General features: G+C 38.0%; 1 protein-coding gene across 4 annotated transcripts in view; it reads left to right on the top strand.

The window, feature by feature from the left end:
- The window catches only part of BBX (BBX high mobility group box domain containing), a 281,965-nt gene that overhangs the window by 66,531 nt on the left and 200,860 nt on the right, over window positions 1-14,574 (top strand). The window lies entirely within an intron of this gene.

Here is a 14,574-nt window from a genome sequence, read left to right as displayed (position 1 = left end):
GGAGTTTAATCCTAATTCAGAATTATTCTCTAGGTTTTCTGCCTCCTAATTTTGTTTCCAGTGTGCCTTTTTGATCAAGTTACTTGGTTCTCCAGATAATTATTTGAAAACAAAAATGTAACAGAGAAATGACCACTGATTCATATACTCCAGCTGCTTCTAACTCATCAGCACTGGTTTACGTGATCAAATGATTCTTGGCACTGTTTCAAGAAGTTCCACCAGAGGAAGCATGAAAGCCTAAGTGTTGGCTTAGTTTTTGAGCAGTGCCACATAGCAGTTCTTTTTCAAAGTTTCGGAAGTAGAATCGTGCTCTTCATTTTCTCTGGGAAGATATCAAAGGACAGTTAACCTGTTGTTCAAGTACAGAAATATCTCAGAATTGAGAATTTTGGCCTTCTTAATCACAAAAAAGGCACATAGATGTATTTAAAGAAAGGACAAGATCTAGCAAAACAAAATTTGTTTCAAAAGTGTGATTTTCACAGTTGGCTGGAAATTTTGCCTTGTGCTCCATGAATTTTGATTAGTTCCTTTATGCCTTTGTTTTAGTGCTTTCCAACATTTTGGGGTGTAATTTGGTCCCTTCATCCTTTCTACAGATCTTAATCCTTTCATTTTTTCCCAGGAATATATTACTTCACAAGTACAATATGAGTTTTACAGTTTCAAAGAGGAAGTATTTCTTGTAAACACTTCTGAAAATATTTTTATAAATAACCATTCCGTGGGACCAGTAAGGGTGTATCAGCTTTAAGCATGAAGATTTTATGACTGAAATAATTAGATATATGTTTTATATTATAAACAAAATTATTTATCTATGTTCATATACACGTATCTATTGTATTTCAGTTTTCTAAATCTTCATCTCTCTTATTTTACCACTCCCTCTCTTATTTCTTTAAATCATTTTAGAGTTTAACCTTTATCCAGAGCACTTCCTACCTACATAGATGAATCCCTCTTGCAGTGACCGTGTTGGGCAGTGTTTCACATCTGAGAGCTTATTTACCTATTACTTAGTCTATCATAAAAAGCCATGCCAGTGGGCCTACAACCAGCACTTGGGGTTTGGGACAGATAGTAGGAATTAAGCTGTTCGGGAGTGCGAGGTCAGGGGTTCCACTCATCAATAAAAGCACAGGCTGTGTATGGTTCCAACAGAAGTCACAACTTTGCGTGCCCCAGTATTGCCGGAAACTTAGTTACTGACCTTTTGTGACCTTGCCTCCTTAACACAACCCATAATACCTCCAGCTTCCATGCATTATCCACTCTTGGGAAGTGGCCAATTTCCTAAAGGTTAATGCCATTCTGGATGGGTTTTTTTCCCTATAATCTTAAGGACGGAATCATAGATTAAGTGTAGAATCACATCATTAGCTTTCAAGGTATATTTCCCTTCTCTTTGGTGCTTGTAAGTTCTAGAAGAAGCCTTTTTTCTTTTTAAAACTATAATGCCTATCTAGAAACAAAAAAACAAAAAACCAAACATAGATAACATTCTTCATTTTTCATAGGACAGTGAAAAAAGTTATAAAAATAATGAAAGATCAAAACAATAGCTAGAGAATTTGGGGAGCAGTGCAAGTCCAATATGATGCAGAAACAGCTGCTTTAAAGGGGAGGAGAAGCAGGAGGCATTTGAGAAGCATGTGGAATTCCCTGCTCCCCCAAATTTTATTCTTCATTGAAGAATAAATGTATTTTTAAACTTTCCAGTATATGCTAAAAGCACCTGATTTCAAGAAAGAAAACCTAACTCAAATCTTTCCTTTTAAAGCTTAATTAGTATGTGAGTTGCTTGGCCTCTACGGAGCTTAGTGTCTTTCTCTGTAAAATGGAAATGTTTACCTCAGTGGTTTTTCTCTTAAGTGAAAATATATTGTAAAATATGCTTGCTAAATTTCCATCAGTAAAACCTTGTGTATTGTAGACCCATCTTAGATATCTCTGTATCAAGGGACTTGCTAAAACATTGACAAATTATGACTTTCAAACCTGAGACCTCATAGAGCTAGAGAGATGTTAGAGGATAATAGAAAAACAGCTTTTCTCTGGAAAAGTTATCAGGTTAAAAAACATGCAAATAAATAATATATGTAATCTGATTTGAGAAAATATATTTCTACTAAATATGATTTACTTGTTTTATAAGGAACTATAAAAATCAATGAATGTTCACCAAAATATACAAACAGCTCATACAGCTCAACAACAAAAAACAAACAACCCAATCAAAAAATGGGCAAAAGACCTTATAGACATTTCTCCAAAGACATACAGATGGCCAGTAGACACATGAAAAGATGTTCAACATCACTAACTATTAGAGAAATACAAATCAAAACTTCAGTGAGGTACCATCTCACACCAGTCAGCATGGCCATCATTAAAAAGTCTACAAATAACAAATGCTGGAGAGGGTGTGGAGAAAAGGGAACCCTCCTACACTGTTGGTAGTAATGTAAGTTGGTGCAGCCACTGTGGAAAACAGTGTGGACGTTCCTCAGAAAACTAAAAATAGAATTACCATATGCTCCAGCAATCCCACTCCTGGGTATATACCCAGACAAAACCATAATTCAAAAAGATACATGCACCCCTATGTTCATGGCAACACTATTCAAAATAGCCAAAACATGGAAACAACCTAAATGTCCATCAAGAGATGAATGGATAAAGATGTGGTACATATATACAATGGAATACTACTCAGCCATAAAATGAATGAAATAATGCCATTTGAAGCAACATGGATGCAACTAGAGATTATCATACTAAGTGAAGTAAGTCAGAAGGAGAAAGACAAATACCATATGGTATCACTTATATGTGTAATCTAAAATATGGCACAAATGAACCTATCTACAAAACAGAAACAGACTCACAGACATAGAGAACAGACTTGTGGTTGCCAAGGTGGAGCAGGATAGGGGAGGGAAAGACTGGGAGTTTGAGATTAGCAGATGTAAACTATTATATATAGGATGGATAAACAGCAAGGTTCTACTGTATAGCACAGGGAACTATATTCAGTATCCTGTGATAAACCATAATGGAAAAGAATATAAAAAGAGAATGTCTATATGTGTGTAACGGAGTCACTTTGCTGTACAGCAGAGATGAGCACAACACTGTAAATCAACTATACTTCAATTAAAAAAAATAAAATTTAAAAAAGAAAAAAAAAATCAATGAATGTTACACCTGTTAGTAATGGCATGCAGTTAAAAGGAGAACACAAATCCCATACCTAGTAACATTCTATTTTCAAGGGTCTTAATACTAATAGAAATATTCCTTGAGCAGAATACTTTAGGTAATTTAAATGTTCTTATTAAGATTTCATGAAGATAATAAAAGAATATTTGAATGTATGTGGTGAGGAGAATCTGTAACTTACTGGTGAATATATACCATTTAACCTTTATAATCATTATGACACAAAAAAATGTTACTTTGAATGTTTTTGGCATTGTGTATATAACTTAATTTTGATTATATGGTAGCTATGACTGTGGCTTTTATATTAAAGAGATGAATTCCATCACAAAGTTAATAATCTCTCAGTATAGTATGAGTTTGACATTTGGGAAAACTTATAAGCCTATGGGCCTGTAAAATGTAATCTACTTACTATACTATATATATATATTTTTTTCTTAATGTCTTGGGTTAAAAAAAGGTTTGTTAAGATCACCAGGTGTTCTCTGAGAGATTGCTGATTTTTAAAAATATCTTAAGATGATTTTTAGTATAATAGCTGCCTTAGCATTGAACAGAATGCTCGGCCTTAATGTCTCTTGAAGGCTAATAATGCAAGGAAATCTTAGGGGAACTTGAAACATTTAAAGATAGATCTTTGCATACAACCTAAAGTTTTACTTTAAAGTTTATTTTACTATATTTACCAGTATGCACAAGCGCAGGCTTTATTAACAAAAGGGGCACGTGCAACTTTCAGAACTCCCACCCCTCTGGGCCCCCTGTAACTTTTTCAAATAGGTATGTTTAGATTTATCAAAATAGAATCAGATTTGGGGAATTGCAGGAGTATTACTTTATCACTGATCCCGAGTCTCCTTCCTATACACATACCTTAAAGCACCAACAGTTTCTGTTAATTTGTGCCATATAGTTTATGAGAGAGTGTTCTTTTCCAGATTAAGGTTAGGAAGTTCTCTTAGCACTATACTTTTCAAAGACCTCCATATGGAAAAGATAGAAGTATGATATTTGGGGGAATTTTTATTGTCTGACTATATTTAATCATAGTTTCACATTTCTAAAAAGCTAATTATCTGAAATTAGAGACTAACTGGTGTTTTGCTAAATCTTTTAACACCCTTGTTGGTAGTTAGGGATCTTCTGCATTTGGCCTATGGCATTTCCAATAGCAGCTGTCAGTTAACCAATATAAAAAGTGTTTGTCTGACATTGACCTTGTGCTAGGCACTTTGCTGGATATTATGGGGTAAACAAAGCCCCTTGAGCTAGTCAAAAAATTTTAAGTGATCATGACCCTAAGGCATATCTTTTGTCTGAAAACAGAATCTGGGCCTATTCAGGAAAGTGGGTACTGAAACATCAACCCAGGATTGTTTCCTTTTTATTTCCCCAGCCAGTTGCCAGAGAAGTAATCACTAATCCTCTAAATCCTAATCACTTTTGGTGATCCAAGATTATCACTATCTAAAGAGACAGTGGCAAAGGAAACCTTGAAGGAGACAAAAAACAGGTTTGAAAACTTGCAGCTGATCTTTGAACATTTATTGAGTGCAACACAGTGTACTAGATGCTGGGGTTGTGAAGATGAGCAAAACGTGGATTCTTTTCTGTGGGATCTCACAGGGTAATGAGATCTTTAGTCACAAATGAGAGTCATCCATGCTGTAATAGTGGCACATGCAGAGCTTTTGGGAACACATGGAATGCAGCCTAACTCTGCCTGACGGAAATAGGTAAACTGAGATATCCAGCAGTCCCTTTAAGTGAAAAAAAGCAGGTTTTAGATTTAGACAGAAGGCACAGAGGAAAATAATGTAGATTAAAAGCCCCAAACACAGTTATCCACAGGAACTCAGCAATAACATGGCATGAGCATGAGACTGAAGATTTGCCAGTGGAATAGAATTGCAGTTCAGTAGTTGAAAGGGACATTTTGCTGGGCCCTGATACTTTCAGAGGTAAATGCTTTTCATTGAGGAAATTGAGCCTTAGAAAAGTTAAATAACTCGCCCAAGTCACGTGGTCTGGATTCAAACTCTGATCTGTGCTATTCCAAAATGCCTGCTTTTTGGACTAAAACCGTGATGCCCCATGGGAAACACAGAAAAGAGCAGGAATGCTGCCATAGCTTCTCACTGCAGTTTTTGTTGATTATACCAGCAGTTTCAGTGGGGCAAGTACATGTACCAGCAAACTTTGCTGGACCATCCATCTGCAGGATTGAGTTCTAGTTCTGGCTTTCATTTGTGATGTTGAGCAAATCACTTCAATACTTTTGAGGTTCAGTTTCACAATCAGTAGCCTGGAAATAATATTAGAATTGCTTCAAGGGTCAAGTGAGACTGTAATAATAGTAACCACATAATAATTCATGGAATAGGGTAAGCTTACCATATGAACATTTTAAATAGAACAGGTAGTATCAGTTAACTCTTTAAAACCTTATCTCAAAAAAAAAAAAAAAAACCTTATCTCCCCTTCGATGTTATTTGAATTTTATTTGCTACTTTTGAAAGTGAAAGGTTTATTTTGTGCTTCTGGGAATGAACCTAAGGTTCTAGGGCACTCGATGGACCAGTAGCTTGGGAACTGAAGTTTTGGACTACCAAACACCATAATAATAAAAAAACTTTTAGTGAGCAGATAATTAATAAAGGCAACATGTATTTGTATATTGGTGGTTGGGAGGGTGATAGGCTTGGTACTAAGGTGAATGAGCATCACATCTTAAAAATGTTAGGCCTCTCTTTTCCATGAATCTTTTATTATATCAGCAGATTGAGGTTTTGGATGGGACATATATAGAGTTACATCTTTCTATATGTTACTCAGCCATCCATCAGTATCAGTGATCCAGAACTCATATGACCTCTGGAAATAAATGTCACTAAGTTGATGTATGTATTTTATAGAAGACACCCATCCCTTACTTAAACCACTTTTATCAGAATTAAACAGATTTAGTTAGCTTTTTGGCTGATTTCCACAATTAGAATGGAGAGGGGAGCTTCATGCAGGCACTCAGTAGTGAGAACCTAAGCTTTCTCTGTGTGAAGTTTTAAAGTAAAGCATGTTCACTTCTGTGAACTCATCTCAGTTTTGTGAGATAGTTTAAGAAAATGAGGTGAACTTATTTTTATAGGGAAGAAAGGTGTAGCTCAGGGTGTTTCAGCACCTTGGCTTAGGGGCTGGTAGCTCGTGATTGGTGGGCCGGGAATTGAACCCACCTCCCCTGCTTGCTGGCAGAAATGCAAAATGCCAAACACGAGGATCAGCAAAAGCCTTGGGGGCATCATATGAATACTTTGCAGGATTGGTGTTAGTAATAATTGTCTGGGAAACACTAATAAACGGTCAAATCACGTTGGTGTGGTCTCAGAAGTTCCCCATTTTGAGAAGATTTTCATTTATGATAGCTTAAAATTAGACAAAACGGTTGTGATACTCAAAGAATATAACCACAGGTAACTGGAAAACTTAGTTGCTCCATGTGGCTCATTTCTTGAGGTTCTAGATTGCTGTCCTTTTTTTATAAAAATTATTTATTTACTTATTTATTTTAAACTCTTAGTAACAGTTGAAAGGTGCTCTGGACTGGAAGAAGGGTTCACCAGTCTTTAAACATTTTTGCTGCAGTAAAAGAATTTTGAAAACTATTGGATTCTGTCATATATTTCTTCAATGACATTTAAAAATTTTGTCATAGGTTTAATCATTTGCTAATGATATAATCGTCATTGATTGTAAATGTTGACATTTCTTAATAAAATCGGTATAGCCTTTTAAAATGTATTTACTTGAATCAAATACCATAGCTGTTTAATATTTACCTACCACTATCCATTTACAAACTATTTTTTTTTTTTTTTTGTGGTACGCGGGCCTCTCACTGTTGTGGCCTCTCCCGTTGCGGAGCACAGGCTCCGGACGCGCAGGCTCAGCGGCCATGGCTCACGGGCCCAGCCGCTCCGCGGCACGTGGGATCTTCCCGGACCGGGGCACGAGCCTGTGTCCCCTGCATCGGCAGGTGGACTCTCAACCACTGCGCCACCAGGGAGGCCCTACAAACTATTCTTTAACAGTCAGATTTTAGTGTGAATTTTTCTCCTTGAAGTCTTTATTATTATACTTTTCCCACTAAATTTTATCCTTATGTATTATTACATTTAAAAAATCTATTTTTGATCACCCTATGGTACTTCTGGTGACAAAATTTAATTTATTGTGATCACGAGACTTTAAAAGATGTTTATCACAGTGATTATTAGTACACAGTTGATCAAAATAACATGTGAATTACAAATTTTGATAAATAATGTTAGAGAAAAATATTATTTTACTGGAAATTTATCTCAGTGCATTATTGGTACTTTTCTTCTAGTTAGTTCATATATCAGCACATGAATATTATTCACTGCAGAAAGAGTTCAGCATACTTTTCATTCATTTTAATATATACACTGAAATTTTGTTTACATAAATATGTTGAAGAGGATGAGAGTATTATTACAGCAGTGTCACTCAGTTCTTTGAACTCCTCCTCAGTTATATTCAAAACCACAGTGCTCTATCATTTAAAATTGTCTTTAATGATTTATCAGCTGACAACCAAATTAGGTCCTCCTCCAATTTTATTCCAAGCAAAAAATTGGCAAAACCACCTGAGTTGCAAGAGTTAGGGCCACACACTTTTTCGCTACCAGTATTTCTTTCTTTTTTTTTTTCTTTAAAGAAGATGTTGGGGATAGGAGTTTATTAATTAATTTATTTATTTTTGGCTGTGTTGGGTCTTCGTTTCTGTGCGAGGGCTTTCTCTAGTTGTGGCAAGTGGGGGCCACTCTTCATCGCAGTGCGCAGGCCTCTCACTATCCTGGCCTCTCCTGTTGCGGAGCACAGGCTCCAGATGCGCAGGCTCAGTAGTTGTGGCTCACGGCCCAGTTGCTCCGCGGCATGTGGGATCCTCCCAAACCAGGGCTCGAACCCGTGTCCCCCGCGTTAGCAGGCAGATTCTCAACCACTGCACCACCAGGGAAGCCCCTCGCTACCGCTACCAGTATTTCTAATTGTACCCTTATGTCCTGCTCAGAGGTTTTTTCCTACCATAAGCAATGCCCCAGAGTGACATTTGTGATGAATGACTGTGTGCCTTGATTTTGTAAAGTGGGAGAGGGGGGATAGGAAAAGAGGGGAAGGGACAGGTGAACCTGCTCTCTAGGGGCATTCTCAGGCAGATAGGTGTACTTACAAAGGTTGATATGGAAATTGATTTACCATCTATGTGCCTGCATACCCTTCATACCCCTTAGAAAGTCTTATGCACTTCTAGGAGTTTGCCTAACCTAATTTGAAGACTATTGTCCTAGTAACCAGTGGGCTCTTAATTAAAAAAAAATTCTCCCCCGGTGTGTGTGTGTGTGCGCGCGCGCGCGCGCACACGCGCACACACACACACACACACACACACACACACACACACACACACTCCTGTAAACTTAGAACAGTGCTGGCCAAGGTAAATAGTTTATGTTGTCTAGGTTAATGTTAAAGGTCTTAATTGCTTCTAAGCATCTGTTAATAAATCATCTTTTCCTGAGAATGAATCTTCACAATCCTAATTCTCTATAAATTCTCCAGGTCAGGATTAACACTCAAATTGCCTGTAACTTTTTTTCCTACACATCTTTTGCTAGTCCTACTCACATTTACTAGCACCTTGGCAAAGCGTATTTTAAATAGCTCAGTGTAAGGAGTTGTGTGCAATTTTGAGTAAACAACAAACAATTGGCAAGAGTCAGATTACTTCCCCCCCCCCCATTTGTCTCTTTTGCATATCAGTTCATAAAATTACCACAAGAGACCTCAGATGTAATTTACGTTAACTCTTTCCCTTTACAGAAAATGAAACCAGAGAGATTAAGCCAATTGTTCAAGGTCATCGAGGTGGTATTAGAATAGGAGAACCGATGTCTCCTAACTCCCATTATTATACCCATTGCTGCATCACACTTTCTGCTGCCTTTTGCTAAATTGCATTCTTTACCACCATCCTATTTAATATTATTTCTCCTGGCGACTGGGGACTAGCTTTTGTCAACTCAGCATTATTGTTTAAATAGAGAGGTATTTACTTTTTTCATTGAAGACTTTTCTCAAAACAAAAATGCTCCTTATCCCCTGGCAAATACTTTCTGCTGCACAGTAGGACACAGCCAGGCGAGCCTGGGGCCTGGGGCGCCCCACGGCAGTGGCACTGGGGGAGGGAGGGGATGTTAACAGGTCAGAGTAGAGGTGGATTGGCAGAGCAGGGGCTGGTGGGAGGTGGGAAGCTTACATCATTTCCCTGCAACTGGCTCTGGCGAGTCTGTAAGGCCTCACTATCCCGTGTAATAGTTTACCAGATTGACAGAGATTCGTAAAAGAAAGAAAAGGTACGGCAGGACCGATGCTCACCCTGTTCATAAATCTGTGCTATAAGCTGAAACTGTCGATAAGTAACTAGAAGCAGCCAGGACGGTCTGTGCTCGCTCCCCCCCAGCTCAGTTCCTTTCTGCTCCGCCCCATCCCTGCTCTCTGCTGCTCAGATCAGCTTCCTGCTTCTCATGAAAGCTGTTCTCCTATAAAGCTGGTCTGCTTTCACTGAAAGCATTATATTCATAAGTCTGAGTCAGGTTTTGTGGAAGTATCATTGGTTTGGTTTTCTTTGCGGGATGAAGGGGGAGGGAAGAATTTAAAAAAAAAGGGGCAGGCTAAAAAAGCAAAATCATCATGAATTTTGTTGTCACATCGTGCCGGTGTTATAACCAGCTCTGTAGACTGCTGCACTGAAAACATTTCTGTGAGAGGTATGTGCTTGAAAAATGGAAAGGTGACTGTTGCCTGTGGAGCAGACTGTCCACCCAGCAGCTGCTCAGATGGTTGTAAGGTCGTAATTCTTTCTAGTGTTTTGATATGGAAAGTGCAGTCATTACTTGGAACGTGGTACAGTTAGCCAGCTATTGGTAAAATGTTAACTGTATGCTTGGTCCCCACGTCAGGACTCCTGAAAAGCTCCTTCACCCTGAATCCATCTAGTCAAATCCACGGCGTTATTCCAGACTCTTTTGGTGGTGGTTGTCTGTAAACAAGATGATCCTGTTTAATATCTCTCTCATTATATCTCTCTTGTTATTTAGAACCACATGACAAAGATTAATGAGAGAGACTTTGAGTAGCCTAGAAGAAGCTTCAGATCATTTGGAGCTTTTTGCATTGACAGATGGCGAAAGTAAAAGGAAATGGTTGATGACTTACCGTAACCTAAAGTGAAAGTTTTAAAGTTTAGAGGGTGTGTTATATGTAAGTGGAAAAATCTGGAGGGGGTCACTAAAATTTAGACTCATAACCCCACCCACTACAGTGGTTGCCTGACCTATATTAAGACCAGAAGGCTCTGGATGTATCTTTTTCAAAGGAGATTAGGAAATGTGTATAAGTGCCTCTATTCAGTGGTCAGAAGAGTAGGATTAAGAATAAGAATATAACCAACACTGGAGGAAATACGGAGGACTGTATATTGGTCCAGGCTATTATGTTATAAAACATTTTAGAAAATATTTAAAGTAGGAAAATATAACATTTTATCATGTACATCTGATAAGCTACTAGTGGCAGAGACCATTCAAACTACAAGGGAGCTTCTGCTTGATTTTAAGAATATTTTATCATGAAATTAACTTGAGAACTCTTGAATGTTAGCGTATTTTAAATTTATTTTACAAACTTTGGAATTAAATTGTTTAAATTTATCAACCTATAAACATGCCGATACTGTTGTCCTTTTCCTCAAAGATGGTAATGCTTAAATCACTGAAAGCAGTTATTCACGAATAGAATAGGCTAGCTATTATAACTCAACCTAAATTCTTCCCTTTAAGAGACTGTGCCATTTAAACTTGATTTCTTCTCAAATATTTGCAAAGAGAGCTAATCTTCATGATCATAGAGGATAATGTTAACAAGTTAAATCTAATGCAGGCTTCTGAGAAGGAATCCCCTCTACACTATACCACACACAGACAGGTAGCCACCCTGACTGTATTTACCTTGGTCATTCCTAAGTGTAGCTGCATGCTAGAAACCCCTGGAAAGCTTTTAATACCTACCATTGCCCAGGCCCAATCCCACGGATTCTGATTTAATTGGTCAGGGGTGGGGCCTGGGCATTGATAGATTTAAAACTGTTCCCAGGTGTTTTCTATTGTGTAGCCAGAGTTGGCAACAGTTGCATTACCTGAATGTCCCCAATGCTGAAGCAGCCCATTCTGTTTTGGGTACTGTTTGTATGACACCAAATCTGCTTTGCTATGTGTCCTATTAGGTCTGAACTTTGTCACCAGCAGCTCATCAGATATTCAGTATCTCTCCCCCAAGACTTAGCTTTTCCAGGAGAAATAGTCTTAGTTTTTTCAGTCTCGAGGGCTTGTTTTCTAGGTCCTTTCCCATTCTGGTCACTTCCTGTCATGGAATTGTGCTTGTTTTGTCAGTATCACTCCTAAGTAGGGTGTCCTGGGGATGGAGCCTATCATTCTAGAAGTGTGGTGTCCAGCACAGCGTGCAGAGAATACAGTAAAGCTGCAACTCTCTTGTTCTGGACACTATACTTCTGTTGTTCGTGGCTAAGCTTACGTTAACTTTTTTGGCAGTCATATCACACTGTTGACTCATGTTGAGCTCGAAGTCAGCTCAAGCTTTGTTCTTTTTCACATGAACTGTACTTAAGTCAGGCCTCTTCTACTCCATGCTTGGTGGATTTTTTTTCACTGTAGTACCAGGGTTTACATTTATACTTGGGAAACATAAGAAGAAAACCCAATGAATCAGTTATTCCACACAGGGAGAGTGATGTATCCAAACTGAAAGCCAGAAGTTTATGCATATAGTTGCGATTTTAAAGAGTGATCTAGGCCATTCATTTGAATCTACAGTTAAATTTAATCTTGTTAATTCAGTCCATCTTTCCAGCATTTCTTCTGATTCATTACTCAGAGCTTGCTGTTCAAAGTTAGGAACCCATTTGACTGTGCAGTCTGTCTTAATGTTTGTATTCAATACTTGGTCAAATGCCTTTCCAAAATCAAAATACATCCAGGGCATTCTCCTGAACTATTTGTGTAATATCTTTATTTTAAAAGGAAATACACTGAATTTGTCATGGCTTTCTTGTTTAATGACACAAATAGAAGAAAATATTTTGCAGATGAGCAGGTGACTTGTCTAAGATCACACAGTTTGCTACTGTCAAGACTAGAACCCAAATCCAGCCCTACTCATGTTCACTCCAGTGCTCTGTGGATCAAACTGCAAGTGCTGATACCATTTGTCTTTTAGGATAAGACTTCAAAGAAAACTGAAAGGAAATAAGGCCTCCACGGATGCTTCACTGTCTCTTTTGGGATATTTAATATTTAATCCCATAACACATAGCCCAATCAGCTCTTTATTTGTTCTTAATTTACTGTTCTGCCCAATAAAAGAGGGATAAAATGACTAGCCAGCATTCCTAAATTAATTGTAGAGAATAGTATTCTTAGGAGTTCAGGCATCCTAGCTCCCTTGGAAAGTTATTTCACCACCCCCTGAACCCCACACATACACGCAGTGGGTCACAGTAGAGTACTGTCACTTTGTTCATAATGAATCACAGCATGGGAAGTTTTTATATATTAAACGAGAGGCATATATAGCTCGACTTTTAATTTTGTAGGTGAAGAAACTGAGGCCCAGGCACAAAAGGCTTCTTGTAGCCATAGTGCTTAGCAGAGTACTTAGTACCTAAGCGTACTTAGTACATAGTAAATGCTTAGTAAATACCTGGATATTGCGCAGCTTTCTTCAATATTGTTTTCTTCTCTATATAGGAATTGGATTTTACCTTTCTTTTCCCCCAGCTTTGCCCTTGGGCATTTATTTCCTTAAAAGTGTTGAAATGGAACAGATTTTTCAAGAGTACCTATTACTTTAGAAAAGCTCCAATGATATAGTAAAAGCTCAGATAACCAGGTTTATTTTTCCTGGTTTTTGACTTACAAGAAAATAAGCTCCTTTCCTCCCCTTTGAAATATTGATTTTAAACAATTCATTTTTTTTTTTTTTTTTTAAAAGACGAGCTCCCAAAGAATGAATAGCCTAGGGCCAGTCTGTATACATTTAGCCTAAATGTGCACATCTTCATTAGGGTCCAGTGAATACTGATGCTCACAAGGCTGACCCTAATATATAAGACTTGCAGTCAGTCACTGGTGATTTAATTATATTCACTATAGGGTACTTACTAAAGCAAGAAAGTATTCCTTAATACATTTTAGAAAGTTTTTCAATAGCAGTAGTTGAAACAAAAAGGCCTTATAAGTAAATTTAGTCAGTCAAACGAAGCTACTCCTCCAGCTTTTTGGTTAATACAGGTTTGAGTGTATGTCCTCCTTCACAGTTTGGAAACAGCCCAGTTTTATTAACCTGAGGCTGGTAAAATATAAACACTAATACCCTGTGAAGCTGCACTTTTAGAGTATTCCTTGCTTCTTTTGCAAAACCCAGTAGTCTCAAGTTCTATTTCCTATTTTGTAAGCATATTTTACGTCAATTAATAGTGGTTGGGGCTTCCCTGGTGGCGCAGTGGTTGAGAGTCCGCCTGCCGATGCAGGGGACGCAGGTTCGTGCCCCGGTCCGGGAGGATCCCACATGCCGCGGAGCGGCTGGGCCCATGGGCCATGGCCGCTGACCCTGCACGTCCGGAGCCTGTGCTCCGCAACGGGAGAGGCCACAGCAGTGAGAGGCCCGCGTACAGCAAAAAAAAACAAAACATAGTGGTTGTATTTTTACATGGCTACTCTTATCTTATATTCTGAAATCCATTCTCATGACCCATTCATTATTTTTATGCTTCATAATGATGCTTTTAACTAGATGTATTTAGCAGGAAATGAACATATAAATGTATACAGAGCTATGAACCATGTGTACATGACCTATGCAGAAGCACAGTTGAAAACTGTAATATGACAAATAGATGAAGGTATGATTACTAGTGGAATTAGTTAATTCTAGAGTAGTACTCAGTACCAAGTGTCCATATGTAATTTTAAGTCAACATGGGGTATTGGAAAATAAACATGAAATTGGGAAATACAGATTCAGTACTTGTAGAATTTTAAAATGTAAAGATCTAAAGCCCTAACCTCTCTAAGGTACTATTCAGAAAGTGCATATAGACATATTTTCTAAAGCTTCAAACAAATTTCTTTTTACATGGCACATCCCAACAGTCATTTTCCTATGTTTTTTTCTGGTGTTGTTGTTTTTAAA

This window comes from Lagenorhynchus albirostris, chromosome 5, assembly GCF_949774975.1.
Source record: "Lagenorhynchus albirostris chromosome 5, mLagAlb1.1, whole genome shotgun sequence".
Taxonomy (NCBI): Eukaryota; Metazoa; Chordata; class Mammalia; order Artiodactyla; family Delphinidae; genus Lagenorhynchus; species Lagenorhynchus albirostris.
This window is presented reverse-complemented; position numbering and strand designations above follow the sequence as displayed.